Source organism: Pinus tabuliformis, chromosome 6 (genome assembly GCF_031772625.1).
Source record: "Pinus tabuliformis cultivar Carrire ecotype Pingquan chromosome 6, CPIR1, whole genome shotgun sequence".
In the NCBI taxonomy this organism is placed as follows: Eukaryota; Viridiplantae; Streptophyta; class Pinopsida; order Pinales; family Pinaceae; genus Pinus; species Pinus tabuliformis.
The window spans coordinates 884865527-884877042 of record NC_142292.1 but is presented as its reverse complement, the minus strand read 5'-3'; the positions used below and the strand labels follow the sequence as shown (position 1 = coordinate 884877042).

Sequence of the window (11516 nt, the reverse complement as noted above, 5' to 3'; positions counted from 1 at the left end):
CACACCAGAGAAGAAAGTGACCAATTTATAGACCCAAAATCCAGGGAGGGGACACTAGCACTAGAGTCCCCACCTTTCCCAAACAAGAACTCCTCGCCTCTTCCACCTCTCGCTCACAGAATCCTAATCACATTCACCGAATTGATACCATACCTAGAAACACACACCACCCTCCATAAACCTTCGTCGTTCAGCTCCTCCCACTCGATTCGATGTTGATCAAGGTTTCACACAAACTGCCATAACACCTCCCGTACACAAGTAGCTTTTAGAGGATGGGGAGGCCAATCCTCGTATCGTCAACTAGGTGGATTTCACAATTTCCCACACGTTACCTTGTGTGCCCGACTCCTCAGCCCCATCAGGGAAGTAAGAACACTTATATTATTCAAGATTATCTATAGTAATTGTTTGAATTTGATTTATTCACCACCCATCCATTGTTTTCCAACATAAGCACCACCTCCAAGTCAGGCTATGAAGTGAGAAGGGTGAAGGATGAAGTGTGTAATCCACTAGATAACTTATGTCTACCATCCTTTGTTATGACTTGCTTCTTTTCCGCTTGCTAACCATTTATTGTTGTTGTCAAGTCAAATCCACACATTGTAGATTGATTGTGGCATCACATATTATCAATAAGTTTATTTATCTTTTAGGATTTTTATTTGATTCAATTAGCTTGTTTTATTTCATTTCATTTGTAGTATTTCCCTTCATTAATGTTACCTTGAAAAGGTCATGATTCTCTTACTCTATGTCATGTTGTCTTTCAGAGACTTTATAATTCACTAATGAACTTATGATCACATATTCAATCTTTTCTCATAAATGATCCATCTCTAATTCATTTTATTAATATTTTTTTTAGATTCTTGTTTTGTAAATGCTACTAGGACCTTCTTATACTTAAATAACATAATCCTTATTAGGATCACACATGAGTTTTTCAATCTTATTTAATCAATGGTATATAACTTAACTTTTCTTTTCATTTAACTAAGTACCAACTTTTATTCATGATCCTCATACTTATTCATATAAATTGTCATCTCTTTTCTTTTATCTAACTTAGCACACTTTATTACACCTTCCTTCTCATCTAAAGTGATTATTATTATCCTAGAATGTTCCACATAAGTGCCACATTGATGCTTATTATAATAAGCATTTATTAGTTATTTTGAAAAGTTTGTATACTTTGTTGGTATCATCTATCCCATATTGAACCTTGTGGTGAAGGAAATGTTATGCATCTTGTATGAGGACTTATGTAAACTAATATTCCAAACCTAAAGATATGCTTTCATGTCCACAAATTCACATTCATTGATGATATTAATACATCATTTTTCTAGTATCTCTAATCATGCATTAATCAATTACAAATTTCATTCCCTTTTAGACTTTCTCAGGTAACCATGTTTTAAATCAAGGGAAATTTCCATCTATCATTCATGGAAAAAATTCATTCCTTAATCAACCATAAGAGGTTCCTTCCCTAACTCTTTTGTTCTAACACAAATTCTCCTTAGAAATTTATTTTCCTCATTGCAAATATAATATAAGTTGTTGTCACCTAAAGGAAGCCTAAATTAATATTTAGTCTTAGTTTTCCATAAGTTTTCCATCAATGCCCTACTATTTACTAGTGTAAAATAAACATGAAGGACATTAATTTATTCATACTATTACAACACTTGTGTTGAATGAATCTACATGTTTCCAAGTTAATCTTTTTGATATATACGGAAAATGTAACACCCATAATACCACTACAATTCTGGAAATTGTTTTTCTTTTCCTTTTTTTAAGGATATATGTATAATTATCAAAGAGAATGATCAACTTATATTTTTAATCCCTTGGTATATTATAATGGAATGATTTTTTATTTTTTATTTTTGTTACCAATGTTCATCTAGATCATAATATCCATGTTGATTATAATGAGACCCTTCTATCTAAACTTCTCATTTATTGATAACATGATATTGTTTCCAATATACTATGTTTAAATTATTGATAGCTTGTATATTTAAATCTCATATTCTTCATTTTCAATTTACCTTCCATTATATGAATTTATCTAGGTAGGTATGATTAACCCATTTTTACACAATATATACATACATATACTAATATATACACCCATCATTTTAGTAGATTTTGTTGTACCCATGACATAACTGCAATTTACTTGAACATGTAAGAACTAAAGTTTGTTAATGATGAAGTGATAAAATCAAAATCTAGAAAATCACAAAAGTTAGTGCAAATGTCTTAAGTATTTGTAAATTTTGTTTCAAGATATTTTTTTTTTCCTTTTTTCCTTTAATAGGCACTTAACCCTATAAGAGGCTACAACCTCCTTGGACAAATAGTTGGGTTTTATTTGATTCCAAAGTCGATAATTCTTCTATCTGAAATTTCTGCCACAACTTGCTTGAATTTTGGTAGGCACTAATCTTTGTAAATCCACATACTTTCATATTTACTCCTGTCTGAATTTATGCAAAGAATAGTAAACATATTTATTTACCTTAGTGTAAAGAATGTCCCAAGGAACTCTCCCACTGATGTATATGGCATTCCAACTATTTAATTCTCGTGGGTGCAGTAGTTTAACATTATGAACATGATTATTTATTTTTGTATTTATATATTTTTTTTATGGTTAATTTATTATTTTATATATGCAGTGAGTTGTAAACCCTTCTAAATCTATATGTGTAAAACTTCAAAAAATTTCTTGCATAAATTTGTATAAGCAAACTCAACTTGTATAAACATTTATGACTCAAGTATATATAATTTTGAAAAATATGACTAAATATAAATATACAAAAAGTTAGACCTGTATCTTTCTAATTACACAATGTATGTGAAGATAATGTTGAATCTTCCTTTCCAAATAGACCACAAGGCCCTATAGATACAATATATCTTCTTTCTTTGTTTTGCACGTAGGAGATAGGTGAAACATAACTAGAAGGGTCATACTTTAATGATTAATAATTTAAATTAATTTAATTCAAATATATTTTTTAAATAAAATATACATAAAATAAATAAAATATGATCAATTAGAATGAAAAGAATAAAAATATTATAAAATAAAATGATAATCAAAGGAAATAAATATATAAGAAAAATATAATAGTAAATTAAAAAAAATATAGGCAGTTGGCTCTCATGCAGGTCATGCCTTGCATGAGGCCCACGTTCCTCTCTTGCTCTCCTTCATAGGATACATAAAACCATCCTTTGGAACTTCAATTCCCCTTTCACTGATTCCATTTCTATCTTTTTTCTCCTGTCTGGCTGTCATGCGGGTCATGCCTTGCATGAGGCCCACGTTCCTCTCTTGCTCTCCTTCATAGGATACATAAAGCCATCTTTTGGAACTTCAATTCCCCTTGCACTAACTCCATTTTTGTCTTTTTTCCTCCTGCTTTTTCCCTCATTGTATCCAACAGGAACTATGGTTGTTTCCTTTTTTTCTTTGGGCTAGAAAATTTCTTTGAGAGTTTATGTTAAGGGGAAGATTTGAATACTTAAGAGAACAGAGTTTGCTGGTTTTAAGTACATTAGTGGCTTATTAATGGCTTGGTATGGCATTTGTTGGATTCATTAGTATACCTAATAAATTCATGAGTATACACACTTTTTAAAGAGTATTTGTCTTATTTTATGTGAAGTGGAATGTATTTTCCAACAAGCGTATGCATGTCTCAAATATGCATTCCTATTCTTTTATCATTTTTTTCATGATAAAACTACTTTCTCCTTTTATACTTACAATTTACTTATATATTATATTTGCACCAATTTTTTTTATTTACTTTTTATATATCATATATAAAACTTTACGATATTTCTATATTCATTTTAGTGCTTTTCCTCTATATATATATATTACTTTATGCTTACACTATTTTGTATTATTTTTTAATTTCTCATTTTTCGTGATGTTAAGTTTTGGGGATGACAAGAGTATTTGGATGCTATATTAATAACATAATTCTAGCACAATTTTTATTTAGGTAGGTAAAGATCAAGAAATTTCAAGCATCAGCGAGTTATAGAAAACTAATTTTCTATTAAAGCAAAATTAATTCCATTTATGCACATCTATTTATACATTGATTCAACTGTGTTATTTTGATATTGATGGATTTTCCACAAATTACTAAAGTAACTATTTAGCAATTAGATTGAACCACTTGTGAAGAAATTAATAAATTATTGCATAAGAATAAAGATGAAATGTAACTAATTTATTTAATTTCAAATTTGATTAAATCACTCGGTAAATCAAAGTTGAGAATGTTACATACTATAATAATATTTTACCAATCTCACGCAACACTAGAGTTCCCCGTCTTACATCACATCATTTTATTTTGGTAATGTCTTTTAGATTAATCACATCATGTAATTAATCCAAAAGACATTATCAAAATCGATATAGATCACAAAAGTCTAAAATCTTACATCATCTTCTTAAACAAAAACATTGTTGTTTGTTTTTTAAAGTATCCTTAACAAAATATCATCAATTTAATTGAGGTTTGCATTGTTGGTAAACCTTGAATGACTTTTACCAGCATTTATTTGTCTACAATTGTGTCCCAAGGTTGCATTTTCAGGTGCAACTGTAAAATAAATATTTGTCGGCTGGCTTTTGTTTCTTTTCTTAACCAGATTTAATTGTCTAAAAAAAACAAAGTCGATTAATTTTCTGCATAGACGCATTGCAGTTTCTAAACCGAGGGGAACACACAAGCTAGACACTTCAAAAAAAATTGGACAGAAGGTCTTCTAGAAGCATAATTTGGAGTAGGTAGTCGAGAGGAGAAGAGAACGAGGAACAAGTCAATTATCTTCTCGCACAGTTCCAAGATGAAAATGTTTTGAAACTTATTCTCAACTCCCACAGATCGACCAAACCCTTAAATTCATCGTTGAATTTAGATGTTGGATGCTTCGATTATATTGGATTTGACGATGAATTAGCTCACCGATATTCCAAGCTCAAAGCTCCTCCTCCTGTATTCTGTTTCTACAACTTCTTCTTCCTCCTAGTAAGAATCGACTTTAAATGGAATGGGATTGGATCTAGGTTGCCAACAAAGATTTGTGTGATTCTGCAGGAGAATTGTGGTTCTTTCAATCCTTGTCTTAATTCTCTATCCATTTCTATGGGCTTGGATTGTAATTGGAAGCATATGGTTCACCATTGCAAGAAATTGTATACCTGAAAAAGGTCAAAGATGGGGCTTCTTAATTTGGTTGCTTTTTAGTTTCTGTGGACTTATTTATATTGCCTTCATTTCTACTCGGAAGTGGTTGATGCAGAGGTAGGCACTTCCACAATGGGCACAAGGGTTTCCTATTTAAGAATTTAAGGTTTTTTTGGTTTATCTTATCAGAGTGCTTGATTAGGCATTTGAAGCTGCTGGGTAGGAGTTGCAAGGCATGGGACAAGCTACTGGGACATATCACCCTTGCCTTTACTTGACGCTAGCATAGAGGGAAGTAGTTGAAGCACTTATTCAGGAGCTTCCAAAATTCCGTATGAAGGCAGTGCCTACAGACTGTAGTGAGTGCCCTATCTTTGTTGAGGAGTTCTGTGTTGGGATTGAGGTACGTGGGTTCCCATGTGCACATAATTTTCATGTAGAATGCATTGAGGGATGGCTGCACCTTAACATAAAATGGCCTCGTTGTCGTTGTTCTGAGTTTTCTAATCTGGACCTTAGTGCTCTGGCAAACACACAATGACCTCAAACTGGGGACTCTAGTAGATCTTCTCAGGCCTCGACAAGAAGTTTCACAAGTATGCCTAGTAGTCATTACATAAGAGCTCAACCTAAGGGGCAAAGCAACCTCATGCATTTACAGGAGTAGAATATGCTCCATACTATTAGGGTGCAAAACTCAGTTCACATTGAAATGAGTATAGGTAAAAAGGGAAACTAACCTAGTAGAGGGTTCAATTACAACTAATTTGGAGTCCAACCAATTAGATAATTCGAGACACCTTTCAAATGAAATTCATGCAGGCATACCAAATCCTTTCTAGTCCTCTACATATCAAGAAATTACCAAACATGGTTATAATGTACTGATTTCTTCGATCACTGTCAGGAAACTCAGATGATATGGAAAAGATAAAATTTCAAGGGTGATTTGGTGTTCAGAAAAGTTGTGATAGGGAAACTGTGCATATTTTAATGGGAAATTACCAATATTTAGAAGGCAATCACTATAATGATTGAATAATTTCGATTTCAAGAATGATGGTCAGCTTCAAAGCACTGATGGACAAAAAAAAATAAAATTAAAATGCTTTCAAACAACTCTCCAAAATAACGCTCATATCATTTACAAAGATTTTCCTACTAGCACCGGCGTAGAGAATTGAAGTCTTTAGCATCCGATCTAGCACTCAGAAAGAAATAATGTGCCCCATCAAGCACATAAAGTCTTTCTAGTCTTTGAATCCACTTGTGTGGGCTTGTTCTAAGGGTGGGTTTTCTACATTAGATAAGTTTATTTTCAACTGAAGAATTTGAGCCGAGAAAAACCTCCATACAATTAAGCAAAACCTCCATACAACTCAATGGCAATCAACTGCATAATATTGGCAAATGTCTGGGACCTTGATTGAGCATTTTATAAATTTGAAGCCATTAAAAAAAAACTTTTATGGCCTCATATTATTATGGAATATGTTTATATTTCAAACTCTCACATCCTTTATTCTTTATTCTCTTAAAAGGAGAAAATTATTTTGTTTTTTTATATATAAAATATGTATTATTTGGGATTGCTTTTATAAGTTTTTTTATCATTAATTTTTTTTTATCATTTTTTTTTCAAATATAAATTCTTGATGGGTTGGTGGGTTTTAGGCCTCAGATTTTGAATTTAGGCTCTGATAGCACATGTGAGGACTTGACCTAGGTCTTCTAACTAAAACTAAATTTATCATTTAATTTAATCATAATAAGGAAAACATTATATTTATAACAAAATAATTATTTGACAAAAACATAAAATTTGATTTTCAGTGTATTAAACATTTAAGGAATTTCATCTATAGCAGTTTAGATAAATAAAAGAAATTGGAAGAATACATGTTCTAGTGGCTTGGTTGGGATGCTCTTGACTTTGTTGGGATGCTTCTACTGGGTTACCCGACTGAATTTACCTCATCGCCAATTAGGAATGATTTCCTAGCCCAGGGAACCTCCACACGTTTCCTAGCCCCTTGAGCCCAAGTTCAACCAGTTGTAATGTGTCCAATTTAGAACCAATACTCTCCAATAGTTCCAAGTTTGAATTCTCTCATTTTCCCTCCATTCGCTCCCTTCTCCTCCTCCACATTCCTCCTACCAAAATAAAATCCTCCCATCCAAAATAAAGGACGAGGATGTCCTCCACTTCCCCTCTCATCCACCTCAACCACTTACCATTAAAGTCATGACTACCCCATCATAATTTTATTTTAATATCTTTGATTTTCCTTACCACATCTTATCCAAAAGTAGATTTAAGAAGACACCTTGGGAATAGAAATATGAATATTTAATTTAGAAATAAATTGGAGAAAACTATATCTTATCCAAAAGTAGGTTTGAGAAGACACCTTGGGAATAAAAATATAGATATTTGATTTATAAATAAATTGAAGAATACCATATCTTATCTAAAAGTAGAGTTGAAAAGACACATTGAGAATATAATAATAACAAATAATAAAAGTCATATTAGTAAAATAAAATTATAGATTCACAAGTGTAGGTTTATACCAATATTACTTAATACTTTTAAGTCAATATTTGTAAGTTAGTCTAATAGGATCAAGTAGAGCATTACATACATTCATCTTCCCAAAATAAAATCTTCTCATCCAAAATAAAGAACCGGGATGTCTCCCTCTTCTCCTCTCATTTTTCTTCCCTTTATATCTCTTCCTCTCATCCACCTCAACCACTTACCATTAATGCCATGGCTACCCCCCTATCCTTTCATTTTAATATCCTTGACTTTCTTTACCATATCTTATCCAAAAGTAGATTTGAGAAGACACATTGGGAATAGAAATATGGATATTTAATTTAAAAATAAATTGGAGAAGACCATATCTTATCTAAAAGTAGATTTGAGAAGACATCTTGGGAATAGAAATATAGATATTTAATTTAAAAATATATTGGAGAAGACTATATCTTATCCAAAAATAGAGTTGAAAAAACACCTTGGGAATAGAATAATAACAAATAATAAAAGTCATATTAGTAAAATAAAATTATAGATTCATATGTTAATTTGTATACAAATTGATCAATTGAAAGGTATTTTAGAGGATATTGAACATAGTCAACTATGTCTACAAATAGAAGCTAGAAGATGAGAAAATCAATTTTTGATGTAGATATTGCTTTGTTATAGGCAATACTATATTTTGTTACCTTAATCATTGAGTTGTGAGGGAACACTCAAGTGTCCTAGAGCTATCACCAGAGGGAAGTATAATTAGAGGTTTCCTTGGTGAAATAGTGCTAATGAAAGTCACAAGAAAACATATATTAAAAATGTAGTGGAGAAAGTTAGCTTAAATCATAGCATGGGCATTGTCACACTAAAGGAAACAATTGATAAACCTCAGAACACCAAGACATTGAATCCCTCTTTTCACGAGGGACCTAACATCTTAGAGGAGGAGAGGGATTAGGACATGACATAGCTCATTACATTAAAAGGACATAGAAAAAATGCGGTGGAGAATCTAGATAACTCTTTAGGATGTATAGCCCTTGGCATAATTGACGCGAATTCAAATGTAAACAAAAAAATACTCCTCCTTATGACTGAAGTACTTTGCTTCAAGACATTCATGAAGAATGTACCTAGTTATCTAATAAAAAGTCCATATTGCAAACCCTTTTTTAAATAATTGACCAAATCCTAGAAGGGGAAAGGATGTTAATGGTTTTTCAATGTAGCCTTTTTTTGCTAATTTCTATATAATGAATTTGTACTTATTTACACAATTCAACAAGGTAAGGAAATAAATACTACAGAGAAATAAACAAACTTGAATCAACCCTATCCCTTATGGGGAAGGAGAGAGATCTCATGGGTGAAATATCCTTTAAAACAAATTTATTTATTTATTTTGAAGATAGCAAAACTTGGGATAGCTCAATTTTCAATTAATAGCAATGAAAACCATCATTGACTATTATCCACTAATGTATGTTGATTCATCATTGTTATTTGGGGGAAATCACATCACCCGAAATAATACACTAATGACCCATAACGGGGAAAGATTTCACTCTTATCAAATGCCTATAAGTCTTGGATTTATAACATTTTTTCTTATGTTAAAGGAGGATAAACTCTTAGAAATTGGAAATGGTTTTAATTTTTATTGGTTGCCCAAAAAGAGGTTTCAACTTAGATAATATCTTTAGGTAAGCCAATAACTCATACTAGTCATAGTTAAGACTCCAACCTAAAGGACATATACTAAGAAGTAGCATCTAACCTTAATCCTATAAGTAACTCCAATATTAATTTAACTCTCATACTAACTTCATTTGTAATTTAATTTTCTACCCAAAAAAAAACCCAAAACAAATTTTAATTTTAATTTCAAACACTAACCTAAGTATTATTTTTTAATATAATATAATCTCTCTCTCTCTCTCTCTCTCTCTCTCTATCTCTCTCTCTCTCTCTCTCTCTCTCTCTCTCTATCTCTCTCTCTCTCTATATATATATATATATATATCCTAGAATGTTTGAAAATGAAATAACTATTAAACTTTTCAAAGTTTTGATTATAAAATATTGAATTATAAAAAAAATTGAATTACATTTTTTTTAATTGAATTTCATATTTAAAATATCATTTAAAAATTTAATTTTATAAAATAAATTTTAGTATATAATAATATTTAATAATAATTATTAATTACAATGCACAACACCCGAAGAAAATGAAGATGGCTAGGGTTTCAGACTGTAAACCCTGACAACCTGCAGCAATCGACCTTACCAAACACACAACTAACTAGACAAGTCCAAGCACAGGTCAGTTGACAGCAGAATGAGTGTGACAGTAGGGGGGGAGATATCCCCTCCTATAAGTATGTGGGGGCAAGAGAAACGGGCATCCATGGGACAGCAGCAACAAAGCACCAAAGAGGCAGTAGCAAAGGACCGTAGGTTCTGGGCGCCCAATGGAAAGCAAGGATGAGGGGACAGTGCTTGCCCAAGGCCACGAAAAAGCTAAGATTCATCATCCCAAATAACAAACTGGAAGGGTACAGGAAGTACATGAAAGACCATGCCCTCATCTGCAAGTTCATAGGGGCTTTTCCGACGGAAAAGGAGCTAGTTAGATGGATCCACTTCAAATGGAAGTTGAAAGGACACATCGAGTTGAAGTTGGGAGCTAAAGGCTTCTTTACAGTAATCTTTTCCAACCTGGAAGATAAGGAGCGAGTCTTTGAAGAAGGGCCTTACTTCTTCAACAATGCAGGTCTCTTTATGAGGCATTGGGAGGAATGTTATAACCCAGACCAGGAAAAAATCTTAGCGACGTTTTTCTGGGTCAGATTATTTGCTCTCCCAATGCACTTTTGGGACCCAAAGATCCTTGAGGACATAGGTAACTCCATTAGGAATTTCGTCAAGGTCGCATACTCCACCAGAAAGGGAAGATACACGTCCTATGCCAGGATCTACGTCTACATGAACATAACTGAGCCACTACTGGAATTCGTAGAGTTGGAATACCACGATGAGGTATGGTAACAACCCTTAGACTATGAACACATACCATTTAGATGTCACAGGTGCCATGAATATGACCATCTATTTCATGCATTCCATCTAAATAAGCAAGAATTGCCAGAAGAGCTTAAAATCGTCGGGGATAACATATCCAAAGGAAATGCAGAAGGATTCCAAGAAATCCACAGAAGAAAATGCAACTAGAAGACTTCGCAGAACCCTAATCAGGGACAAAGTGGAAAGGGAAGCCGCAATCATAACCATTTTGAGATCCTGTAAAGTGTAGAAACCCCTATGGAAAAGGCAGATCTAGAAACTCAATCATAGACCCAAAGGGGAGGAAGTAACTCCTAACACAAAGTGAAAGAAGAACCATATGAAAAGGAAGTAACCATGCAGCTAGTAGACTAGGCCAACATGGATATCGACAGCCAGAAGGATGACCTCAGCCTAGAAGAACAAGTGATGAAGTGCCTGCTGAGTGAATGGAGACACCTGGATGAGAGATTCATTCCAGAAGATCAAAAACAATTGTATAAAGAGACTTTTCATAAATATTAGGCCAAGCAGGGTATGATAGTAGTGGATCAACCAGATCACTTGGGGTCTTAAGCCAACAAGGGGACAGAGCAAGGAACCCAAGGAAAAGGGGGAAAGAAATGAGGGAGAAAGAACTTGAGTGAGTCCATTCAAATGGT

The 11516-nt window shown here is 32.9% G+C and overlaps 1 pseudogene; it reads left to right on the top strand.

The window, feature by feature from the left end:
- Positions 1–5109: 5109 nt before the first annotated feature.
- On the top strand, positions 5110–6088 carry LOC149261731 (E3 ubiquitin-protein ligase SIS3 pseudogene; annotated as a pseudogene).
- The last annotated feature ends 5428 nt before the right edge of the window (positions 6089–11516 follow it).